General features: G+C 51.6%; 1 pseudogene; it reads right to left on the bottom strand.

Annotated features, from left to right (window-relative positions):
* Positions 1 to 827: 827 nt before the first annotated feature.
* LOC140629866 (NHP2-like protein 1 pseudogene) lies at positions 828 to 1,318 on the bottom strand (annotated as a pseudogene).
* Between the last annotated feature and the right edge of the window lie 11,059 nt (positions 1,319 to 12,377).

Genomic DNA, 12,377 nt, shown 5'->3' on the forward strand with positions numbered 1-12,377 from the left:
GCGTCTCCAGGACCACGCCCTGGGCTGAAGGCGGAGCTCGACCCCCGAGCGGCCGGGCCGTTGCCGCAAGTTTACCTTTTTTTTCCTTCTCTTTTTTTGGAAGGTTTGTTTGTGTCCTTGCGTGGAGCCTGCTTCTTCTCCCTCTGCCTAGGTCTCTGCCCCTTCCTCTCTCCTCTCTCCTCTCTCTCTCTCTCTCTCTCTCTCTCTCTCTCTCTCTCCCTCCCTCCCTACGTTCGGACTTCTAGGTCACCCCATCAGAAAGAGGCCTCGTGGGATGGGACCCAAGAGGTGGGCCAGACAAATAAGGACCCGATCTCCCCCCCCCCCCCCCCCCCCGCCACTTCCCTTGAGTCCAAATCATGAAGAAGACGGGGAAAGCAGGCCAGGCAGGCGGACGCCGGAAATCCCAAGTCCACACGCACGCACGAGCACCAGAACTGATGCCCAACCCACTCCACCTCTTTCAGAGGGCTGAGAGGGAGGCAACCACGCACAAAGCCTGTTTTCCAGGAGGAAACCGAGATGAAGGAACAGGCGGAGGTGGAAGCGGAAGGCTGGAAGGTTGACGGATAAGAGAAAGGAAAAGAGGGACGGACGCCTGGGTGGCTCAGTGGTTGGGCGGCTGCCTTCCTCTCGGGGCTGGATGCGGGGCGGGGGTTGGGGAGGTGGAAGGGGTACCCTGGGCTCGTGTGCCCGCATCGGGTTCCCTGCGGGGAGCCTGCTTCTCCCTCTGCCTGTGTCTCTGCCTCTCTCTCTCTCTGTGACTATCATAAATAAATAAAAATTTAAAAAAAAAAAAAAAGAACGAGAGAAGGCAGCTGGAGAAACTACATGCGAACGCAGACGGTAGACACAACCCCAGGGGGGGAGGGCTGGGCTCCGTGAGGGGTGGGACAGAGGCCAGCGGTTTCCACGAAGAGCCTTTCGATGGACTGCTGAATGGACTGGATCTGCGGCTTTGGCTGCGAGCCTCCTTGGATGGTGACGGGACAGGCGAGGACAGGCCCGGACACCCCGCAGGCCCGCCCGAGGGCCTGCTTGGAGCGCACGAACACGTAGGGCACGTTCTTCTCTTCACGCGGCACGCAGGCAGGCGGGCGGCGGACGGTGCGGGATGATCTCCAGGGGCTCGGCGTCTGCAGCCAGCCATCAGGATGAACTCAGAGATGCCTCTCCACAGAGGGTTTTGGTGGCTTCGTGGGCTCCTTTCCGAAGCTGCTTGTAGTTACGGGACTGCTGAACACGCGTCCAGGAGTTTCTTGGGGAGGTGGGCATCTGCCAGGGGGTAGGCCTTCGGATTCACATCAGCCTCAGTCATCTCTGCGTATCCGCGGTCCCTGTGGGTTTCCTGTGAAAAGACGTGTCCTGGGAGCTACCTATCACCGTCACACTTCATACGGATAACCGGTTTTGTCCCCACGCGCCCCCGCCCCCGCCGCCGTTGGGGTGGGCGGTGGGATGTGCTGTGCTCCCGTCACAGTTTGTGGGCCTGGAATGGTGGTGATCGAGATAGACCCTTCCGCCACCTCATTACAAAGAAACAAGACACGTGTGGTGTCTTGTTAGACCCACAGGCACAGAAAAGAAAAGGAGAACTACTTATCCCCTTGCTCCACCGGGACCCACCCGGATGCCATGCCCATGCCGGAGGGTCCAGGCCCCGAGGGACGGGCGTACTCAACTTTGCTGTGAACTCAACGGATTAGTGGAGTTGTGCCTCTGAGGATTTGTCCACGGAAACTACTTCAAATGATCGATTTTGTCCGTCTCGTGTACTTTTCCTTGTGACGAGCAAGCAGGTTAAAAAAAAAGAAAAAGAAAAAAATGAAAAAAGGGGGGAATCCCTGCGTGGCGCAGCGGTTTGGCACCTGCCCTTGGCCCAGGGCGCGATCCTGGAGACCCGGGATCGAGTCCCACGTCGGGCTCCCGGTGCATGGAGCCTGCTTCTCTCTCTGCCTATGTCTCTGCCTCTCTCTCTCTCTCTCTCTCTCTCTCTCTCTCTCTCTCTCTCTCTCTCTCTCTCTCTCCCCCCCCCCGACTATCATAAATAAATAAATTTTAAAAAAAATGAAAAAAGGTCTATAGGTTAAACTTTTACAATAGCTTCCCAAATCTTTGGTGACCTGGAACTTTGAAGGTGTAACTAGCTTAATTGATAAATTGGGTTCAGTTCATCGGATACCTGGCGTCTGTCTTTCCAACAGAAAGGTAAAATACTAAAGTGTGAGTCAGTAAGACAGCCAAGGTGGTTTTTTTGTTTTGTGGTGTTGTGTTTTCCTCCCCCACCCCTTGCCCTTTTCTTCCTTCCCCCCCCTCCCCCCACCTCAGTTTTTGTGTTTCTCTTTTGTCTGATTCAGGAAACCTGCAGATACCTGGGTGTGTCAGTAAACGTGTTTCAGGTTGGTTTGTTCGTTTCTCTTTTCCTTCCTCTTTTTTTTTTTAAATTTTAATTCACAATTCATCACACACACACACACACACACACACACACACACACACACGGGCAGAGGGAGAAGCAGGCACCCTGCAGGACCGCTGAGCCACCCAGGGATCCCCTGTTTCTTGCTTCCTTCACAATTGTATCATACAGGGCAGCCCGTGTGGCTCAGCGTTTTAGTGCCGCCTTCAGCCCAGGGCGTGTTCCTGGAGTCCCGGGATCGAGTCCCACGTCAGGCTCCCTGCACTGGAGCCTGCTTCTCCCTCTGTGTCTTTGCCCCCCCCCCCTCTCTCCCTCCCTCTCTCTCTCTCTTAAATCTTAAAAAAAAAAAAAATTGTGCCCTACATGTTAGGTTTTTACAAAATGAACAGCGGAGAAATAAAAAACCAGCAGAGCCAGGCAGTAGGTTGGAGAGTGCTTTAATGGGGAGCGCTCCTGGGCGAGGTTCCATGACTCGGAGAGGTGGCCAGAGTCAGGGAAGTCGCGCGGGGTTGGGGACTGTGGGGGTTTTGAAGCCTTCTTGGTTCCGACTCTGGAATCCGGGTGGGTCCCTAGCCAAATTAGACAAGGGAACACCGTGTCCTTAGGTGATTGGCTGGGGGTGGGGGGGGATAGTATCAGACGATGGGGAGGGGGAGGGGGCGGGGGCGGTTCCTGGATGGAAAGTTTCGGTTTCCCATCTAGGCTTCGACTCACTGGAGATGATGTGGTGGTCAGGGATGCTTTGACGGGAAGATCAGCCATTTTGACCCGGTTTGAGATGTCCGCCATTTTGGGTGCCCCTGTCTCTCAGCCAGCCCAACAATACATACACAAACACACACACACACACACACACACACACACACACACACACGTGTTTCTAAAAACTATTACATGTATTCATACATTTGACAATCTAAGGATTTCTGGTACGATAGACAATGTGCCCGTGGTTCCTACTGACTTTTCACCAGAGACTGAGGTTTCTAGGAGTTAACAGTCTGCCGCCTGGGTGGTTGAGGGGTTGAGCATCGGCCTTTGGGTCAGGGCCCAATTCTGGGGCGGCGGGGGGGGGGATATCCGAGTCCGGAACCCTTTCCACATCTGGCTCCTTGTGGGGAGCCTGCTTCTGCCTATGTCTCTGTCTCTGCCTCCCTCCCTCCCTCCCTCCCTTCCCCCTTCACAAAGTTCTCTCTCTCTCTCTCTCTCTCTCTCTCTCTCTCTCTCTCCTCTCTCAAAAAGTGTAAAATAAGTACAATTTTAAAAAATCTGCCACATGGAATCGAGACTACTGGTTAACGATAAGGAAAACAACCTCTGTGTGTGAGATAGTAGGAGACATGTAGAATAGATACAAGGCATGAAAATACGGGTGCTGGTGGTGGTGGTTAAAGAAAATGAATCTGTCCTGAAATGACTCTGGCTTTTTTTTTTTTTTTTTTTTTTTTAAGATTTTATTTACTTATTCATGAGAGACACAGGGACAGGCAGAGACAAGGGAAGCAGGCTCTATGCGAGGACCCTGATATGGGACTCGGTCCCAGGAGTCTGGGATCACGCCCTGAGCTGAAGCCAGACGCTCAAACGCTGAGGCACAGGGGCGTCCCAAAGCCTGGCTATTTAGAGAAAGAACACTTAAGACTGACGGAATGGAAAAAGAAATTATAGAAGGGATTTATGAAGGAGATTTTTGAGATTTGTTTTTTGTTTTCTGTTTTTTATTTTTTTGGATTTTATTTATGTATTCATGGGAGAGAGACAGAGACAGAGAGAGAGACAGACAGAAGGAGAGAGAGTAACAGAGACAGAGAGAGACAGAGAGAAAGACAGAGAAAGAGAGAGACAAAGAGAGACAGAGGCACAGAGACAGAGACACAGAGAGATAGAGACAGAGAAAGCAAGACAGAGACAAAGAGAGACAGAGATAGAGAAAGAGAGAGACACAGAGAAGGAGAGAGACAGGGAGAGAGAGAGAGAGACAGAGAGATAAAGAGAGACAGAGACAGAAGGGGAGAGAGAGACAGAGAAAAGAGAGGCAGAGAGATAAAGAGAGGCAGAGACAGAGAGAGAGACAGAGACAGAGAGAAGGGGAGAGAGACAAAGAGAGAGAGAGAGAAAAGAGAGGCAGAGAGACAGACACAGAGACAGAGAGAGGCAGAGACAGAGAAAGAGAGAGAGACAGAGAGAAGGGGAGAGAGAGACAAAGAGACAGAGAAAAGGGGCAGAGAGATAAAGAGAAACAGAGAGACAGACACAGAGACAGAGAGAGGCAGAGACAGAGAAAGAGAGACAGAGACAGACAGAGAGAGAGAGAGAGAGAGAGGCAGAGACACAGGCAGGGGAAGAAGTAGGCTCCACGTGGGGAGCCCGATGTGGGTCTGGATCCCAGGACCCCTGGGATCAGGCCCTGAGCCAAAGGCAGACCTTCCACCGCTGAGCCACCCAAGGCGTCCCAGACGCAGACTCTTTGAAAAGGGATTGCAGGCGTGGTCAGGACGGACTGAGATTGGGAGAAGTGGGTTTTACTAGTACACTGGTGTACAACTGAGATTTGGCTCTTCTCTCTGCTAAAATGGCGAGATTCTCTTGCATTGGTAGTCTACTCTTGATAAGAGTGTGAACAGAGAAGAAAAGACAAAGACAAGGTGCTTTTTTGTTTGGTTGGTTGCCTTGGTTTGGTGTGGTTTGGTTGGGGGTTTTTTGTTTGTTTTTTGGGGTGTGTGTGTGTGTGTGTGTGTGTGTGTGTGTGTCTCCCTTTACCTGCCCAGAACAGCAAGGTTTTTAGATTCCCTTTTTTTTTTTTTGGTTGTTCTTGTTTCACTTTTTTTGGTATTTACTTATTTATTTTATTTTTTGGGTTCGTTTGTATCCGGTCTTCCCCTACTACGTAAGAGTGAAAACTTCTCCACGGTAAAGGAGCTTCATTTTGGGGACAACTCTAAAAGCACCTGTAGAATCTCCTAGGGGCCACCTCGGCGAAAGAGACACTGAAGATTTCCGTTTTGTTATGATCCGTGATCCTTTGTAGGCATGTGCCTTGAAAACTTCTTTTTTTTTTTTCTTTTTTTTTTTTTTTAATTTTTATTTATTTATGATAGTCACACAGAGAGAGAGAGAGAGGCAGAGACACAGGCAGAGGGAGAAGCAGGCTCCATGCACTGGGAGCCCGACGTGGGATTCGATCCCGGGTCTCCAGGATCGCGCCTTGGGCCAAAGGCAGGCGCTAAACCGCTGCGCCACCCAGGGATCCCAAAAACTTCTGAGATGTTTTTGGTTGGCTGGTTGGCTGCCTGTCTGTCTGTCTACTGGTCCCTTCATCCGTTCGTGGATTCTCAGCGGATCCCAGAATGCCAAACCCTAAATAGAGTCTCTTGACTACTATAGGTCGTTTACCTGCTATGGGAAGGCACATGAGAAGCACTGTCAGACAAAGAATCATAAGCCCTCTTAGATTATATTGTGTGGGTGAATGCTGCCGGTGTTCCGAACAGGAAATGAAATTCCTAAACTTGTAACGTGTCCTGGTAGAGTGCCGTCACTCCACATTCGAACTGTTTAAATGCTCTGCGTACGTGCATGTGTGTTGTGTGTGTGTGTGTGTGTGTGTGTATGTGTGTGTGACAGAAACTGGTCGGATTTTCCTCTCGACTGCATTATAATGAATTCTCATTGGGTCTCTAGGCACGTCCATCCGTGGGTGACCTCCCTGTCACGTGCAGGTGTTGTGAGGAAGGTCTTGCAACAATGCGGTCCACTTTTCAGAAGATTCGCGGAAAGGACTCTGGACGAATCCCGGTGTCTGGTCACCCTGAGATTGTCCAACTACATACAGTAGGAGTTGCCGGAACTAATGAAAAAGCTGCATGGAAACCGAACAGAAAGGAACAACGTGGAACTGAATGAGGTCCACGAAACCCTGAACAGAGTTCAGAAACTCTCAGTGAGTCATCTTCCTTTTTTTTGGCGATTGTTAAATCCTCTTCAGAAGGTCGGTGGGAATCCGTGCTCATTGCAACCAGACACCGTTGGAAGGATCCGCTGTATCACCAAGGCCTTCCTTGAGTAGAATGGCGTCTCTTTTTCTTTCTTTCGACCTCCCCCGGTCCCCACGCCGCCCTCCCCTCCTCCCTCCCCTCCCTTTCTCCCCCCCCCCCCCCCCCCCGCCCCCCACCCGGCCCCGGCCCCGGCCCCGGCCCCCGGGGTCCATTTGTCAAAGTGATCTCTATTGACCGAGCGGGCCAGGGGCCCCTGGAATCGCATCCTAAGACTCAGATAGGATCAGACAGCCTGGAGACACTCAGATCCACTTCTCGGGAGCCACCCGAGCCCCTCGGAAACCGTGAGCCTGATACCTTCCTTCCAGAGGTCGCCGCGTCCTCACTGGGCGAGTCAAGAGTGCCACCTCCTGGCGGACGAAACCGAGAGTCAGCTGCTTAACCCCAGCGAGCCTCCCAGGTTGCCCCTAGGAGGTGCTTGGAAATGCTGAGGCTCAACGACACCGGAACCACAACAACCGGAAGAACAGAAAAGAAGAGCAAAAGAAATGCTGAAGTTCTTCCTTCTGGCCTTGCCTTTACAGGAGTGTGCCGTCTGCGACCACGCCTGTCCCCGCGGACAGGAAGAAAAGAGTCCAGATGGCTGAACCGGGGTTCTGCACTCTGCGGACCACAGGAACCCCCTCCAGCCTGACCCAGGAACTCCCTTACTCTGAGCCAGGGACAGGAGGTCTTGTTTTGTGTTTCGGTTGTGGTCCAAAAGACAGGCGTCACCTACGATGGAACCTTGTAACCCTTTCTAAGCCTAGAGTCGCTCAGCGGCATTACATACGTTCACACATCCTCCTCGCCAAGTTATCTTTCCATTCCATTTTTTTACTCTCTTTTTTGAAACTCTTTAAATTTTATTTATTTATTTGTTCGTTCGTGCATTCATTCATTCATTCATTGTTTGTTTGTTTATTATTTTAAAGGATTTTTTTATTGAGAGAGAGAGAGAGAGAGAGAGAGAGAGAGAGAGAGAGAGGCAGAGACACAGAGGGAGAAGCAGGCTCCATGCAGGGAGCCCGATGTGGGACTGGATCCCGGGTCTCCAGGATCACACCCCAGGCTGCAGGTGGCGCCAAACCGCTGCGCCACCGGGGCTGCCCTCCATTTTTTTACTCTTAAGTTTAATTTCTTACACTGTATTGATCGGGCACCCGATCTCTCTCTCTCTCTCTCTCTCTCTCTCTCTCTCTCTCTCTAATAAATAAATTAAATATTTAAAAAATAAATGAATAAGGGGATCCCTGGGTGGCGCAGTGGTTTAGCGCCTGCCTTTGGCCCAGGGTGCGATCCTGGAGACCCGGGATCGAATCCCACATCGGGCTCCCGGTGCATGGAGCCTGCTTCTCTCTCTGCCTATGTCTCTGCCTCTCTCTCTCTCTGTGACTATCATAAATAAATAAAAATTAAAAAAAATAAAAAGGCAACTGAAAGAAGGTCTTAAAATATCCCTATAAAAAAAAAATAAATAAAAAATAAATGAATAAATAAACTGTATTTATTCACGGGAGACACACAGAGAGAGGCCGGGACGCAGGCAGAGGGAGAAGCAGGCTCCACGCGGGGGGGGGGGGGGGGGGGGGAGCCCGGTGCGGTGCTGGATCCCCAAAAAGCCGTGATGACGCCCGCCCGGAGCCCAGTCGAAGGCAGACGCTCAAACTCGGGTATGCCACCCGGGCACACCTCGTCCGCACCTCTTCCTTCCCACCGCCACCCACCCTCTTGTGCGTTCGTCGGGTTCCCACACACAGGACCTCGTCCTCCAGGTGTATCCCTAGACACACCCTAGCACCCTAGGATCCCCAACGAGGGAATAGGTTCAGATGGGACCGATGCTCATGTGACCGTGCTCCTGTTTGAGGACTGTCCTCGGTTGCTGTAGCGGTGACGGCGAGACAAAGGGTCTCTCTCCACACACCGCACAGGCGGGTGGGGGGCATGCCCCGAGTGGGGCAGATGTCCCCATCCCAAGGAGGCGGAGGAGGAAAGCCACCCCAAGGCCCCTCTTTGGTGCCTGTCCTGTGTCAGGAAACGCTACTGACCTGGGTGGATCCGGACCAGGCTGTGTCCGTCCCAGCTGCCCTGGGATCCCACACTCCTCACACCTGGACCCACCGGTGTGGCGCCTGCCTTTCCGGCTCTGCCTGCCTGCCTAACTATCTCTGCATCCAACTTGCAACTTTCAGTCCGTGAGCTTAGGGGCTTCGACTCTCTGGGTCTTGCTAGAACCCAAACAGAGAAAGACGTTTGCCATACCATAGATACCACTTTCAGTTAAGCATCTGTGAAATGATTATGGAGGAAGGAAATTCTCAGCCTTGAACGTTTCTGGGCCCTGCTCCATTGGCTTTCACACTGACCCAGGCCCAAACGGCTCCCAGAAAACTCAGCACTAGTTGGGCTCTATTTCCGTGCCACTGAGTGCACGTTGCCTGTCTGCCTCCCCTAAAAAGTCAAGCAACGGGGATGCCTGGGTAGCTCCGTGTTCAGCATCTGCCTTGAGGTCAGTCATCATCCTGGGGTCCTGGGGCCCCGACTCCCACTTGGGGCTCCCCGCGGGGAGCCTGCTTCTCTCTGCATCTGTCAATACCTGTCTCTGTGTGTCTCTCATGGATAAATAAAGAACATCTCTAAAACAGGAAAGAATGAATGATTAATTAAAAGGACTGACTGACTGGACTGATCGACTGACCGACCGACCGGCTGAATGAATGTATACATAAGCAAGCCAGGAAGCAAGCAAGCAAGCAAGCAAGCAAATAAATGAACAAATGAAATCGATGAAGGGCTGCGTGGCTGCTGGCTGGCACTGTGGGTGGAGTGTGGGACTCTATATTTCTCGGTTGTGAGGACGAGCCCTAACCTGGGTGTAAACATCGCATACACCTAAAATCTTTTGAAAATAAAACAATAAGAAAAGAAAAGAAAAGAAAAGAAAAGAAAAGAAAAGAAAAGAAAAGAAAAAGGTGGGCAGCCCGGGTGGCTCGGCGGTTGAGCGCCGCCTTCAGCCCGGGGCCTGATCCTGGAGGCCCGGCATCAGAGTCCCACGTCGGGCTCCCAGCATGGAGCCTGCTTCTCCCTCTGCCTGTGTGTCGGTCCGACTCTCCCACTCACTGTGTCTCAGGAGAAAATAAACAGAATCTTTACAAAAAGGGAAAAAAAGTTGTTTTGTTTTGTTTTGTTTTGTTTCGATCGGATTGATCGATCGCTAAAAGGCAACCTGCCAAAACTGACGATGAGAAAACGGAAGAAAACCTTCCTGGTTCCCATAGAGTTCAAGCCCTACAGCCTTGCCCGTACCAAGATCAGAGAATAAACTGTCCACTCTCTACGGCGTCCCTCCTCCCGAGGACGCCCCAGCTCCTTATGGAGCATGCACACGCACGTGCACGCGCACGCAGAAAAGCGGGGCGAACCGAACCAGACCCTAGAGAACCCTGCAGCGAAGGTTGAGCACAGGACACCCCCACCCCCCCCGCCAGCCACAGGAAACTCCGGCAGGCTACCACTGGACTGCTTAGGGGGCCTATACTTACTTGCAAGTGCTCGCTGACCTGGGACACGTGGAAGGGGAACCTGAGGCTCACATGGCCCGAACCGGGTGAATGGGGTGCTTTGCTCATGCCTCAATGCTATGCTCTCCACGATTAGAGAAAGCTGGCAATGAGGCCAGCCCAGGGACCGGAACCTAACCTAGGAATCCCTCTGGTTCCATCAGTCATGTCCCGACTGTTGGTGAGTGAGGAACCAGTGCTCGGCTCGCTCCGGGAGACAGACGCTCTGGTCTTCTTCGGGTTGGGTTGTTGCTGCGGCTTTGGGTATCTTTGCAGGAAACCGGCCTCTTCTCTTTCGAAATGGAAACCAAAGGATGGACATGGACGGGGTCCGGACGCGGTCACGCTCGCTGGCCACTGGAGTTGTTGTCACCCAGCCAGCGGGGAGATCGGAACATCGGGTCTTTCGTGACCTCTCCACAGATAGATAGGAGTGAGACCAAGGCTATATACTTTGTTGGCGTCTCGTCTGTGTCTACGTGTCCCTGTGGGTTCTACGAGGGAGAGGTTTCCTCTACCTCCGGATGCTATATTGCTAACATCCCTTTGTAAAGGAACTGTAGCTTATGGGATCCCTGGGTGGCGCAGCGGTTTGGCGCCTGCCTTTGGCCCAGGGCGCGATCCTGGAGACCCGGGATCGAATCCCACGTCGGGCTCCCGGTGCATGGAGCCTGCTTCTCCTTCTGCCTATGTCTCTGCCTCTCTCTCTCTCTCTCTCTCTCTGTGTGACTATCATAAATAAATAAAAATTAAAAAAAAAAAAAAAAAAAGGAACTGTAGGTTAGGAGTTCAAAGGCTGGCGCGGGTAAACATCATCGGAACAGGACAGCTCGGAGCGATAAGGACGAGTGCCAATATTTCACAAGTTCCCACGATCTGGGATGAAGTTCTGTTCGTTCGTTCCCGATCATGCGGGTCTGGGATCCTTTCCTGCATCCGTCTCCTTGCGGGGGGGGGGGGGGGGGGGGGGGGACCTGCTTCTGCCCATGTCTCTGTCTCTGTCTCTCTCTCACACACAGGAATAAAGAAACAAAATAGTGTAAAAAAGGAAAGATGCTCGGTCTCCCACTCTCTCCCTCTCCCTCCTCCTCCTCCTCCCCCTTCCCCCCTTCACACAGTGCTCTCTCTCTGAAAGGAAGTTAATATATTACAATTTTGCAAAAGCCTGCCAATGGAATGGAGACTACTGGAGAACGAGAAGGAAAACAATTCCGTGTGTGACAAGTAGGAGATGTGTAGGAAACGTACAAGGCGTGAGAATACATGTTTTGGTGAGGGAAAAGAAAATAATTCTGTCCTGAAATGAGCCTGGCTATTTTTTTCTTTTTTAAGATTTTATTTACTTATTCAGAAGGAAGGGAGTGGAGGGAGGGAGGGAGGGAGGGAGGGACAGAGAGAGGCAGAGAGAGGGAAAAGAAGGCTCCGTGCAAGGAGCCCGCTATGGGACCCGATCCCGGGAGTCCGGGATCACGTCCTGAGCCAAAGGCAGAGGCTTAACCACTGAAACACCCAGGCGTCCCGGAAGCAGATTTTTTTGAAAAGGAATTGTAGGCATGGTCAGGACAGACTGAGATTGGGAGAAGTGAGCTTTACTAGTACACTGGTATAGCATTAAGACTCGGCTCTTGTCTCTGTTAAAATGAAGAGATTTCCTTGCGTTGGTAGTCTCATCATGGCAAGGGATTGTGAACAGAGAAGAGAAAAATATATTATTATTATTTTCTCTCTCCGGACCAGCCAGGTTTTTATATTCCTTTTTATCCGCGAATTACCTCCGTGAGAGAGTGAAAACTTCTCAATATTAAAGGAGCTACATTTTGGAGACAACTCTATAAGCTCCTGTGGAATCTCCTAGGGCCACCCTGGCGAAACAGATACTGACATTGTTTTCAGTTTTGTAATGACCCGTGATCCTTTATAGGCCCGGGCCTTGAAAGCTTCTGAGATGTTGGTTGGTTGGTTGGTTGGTTGGTTGGATGGATGGATGGTTTGTGTATCTGGCTGGTCGGTTGGCTGCCCGGCTGTTTGCTGGTTCCTTCATCCGCTCATGGATTTTCAGCGGATCCCAGAAAAGTCTAGCCCTAGGTTGAGTCTCTTGACTAACATAGGTCGTTTACCTGCTATGTGAAGGCACGTGAGAAGCAGCGTCAGACAAAGAATCATAAGCCCTCTTAGATTATATTGGTTGCGTGAATGCTGTGGGTGTTCCAAAAGCGACGTAAATTCGTTAAGTGGTAACGTGCCCCGGTACATTGTTAAAATGCCGTGTGTGACAAATCATAATCCGTTTTTCTTCTCGACTGCACTCTAGCCAACTCTCCTCGGGTCTTTAACCACGTCCACCGGTGACCGCCATGTCAT

Source organism: Canis lupus, unplaced genomic scaffold, assembly GCF_048164855.1.
Source record: "Canis lupus baileyi unplaced genomic scaffold, mCanLup2.hap1 Scaffold_313, whole genome shotgun sequence".
Lineage (NCBI taxonomy): Eukaryota > Metazoa > Chordata > Mammalia > Carnivora > Canidae > Canis > Canis lupus.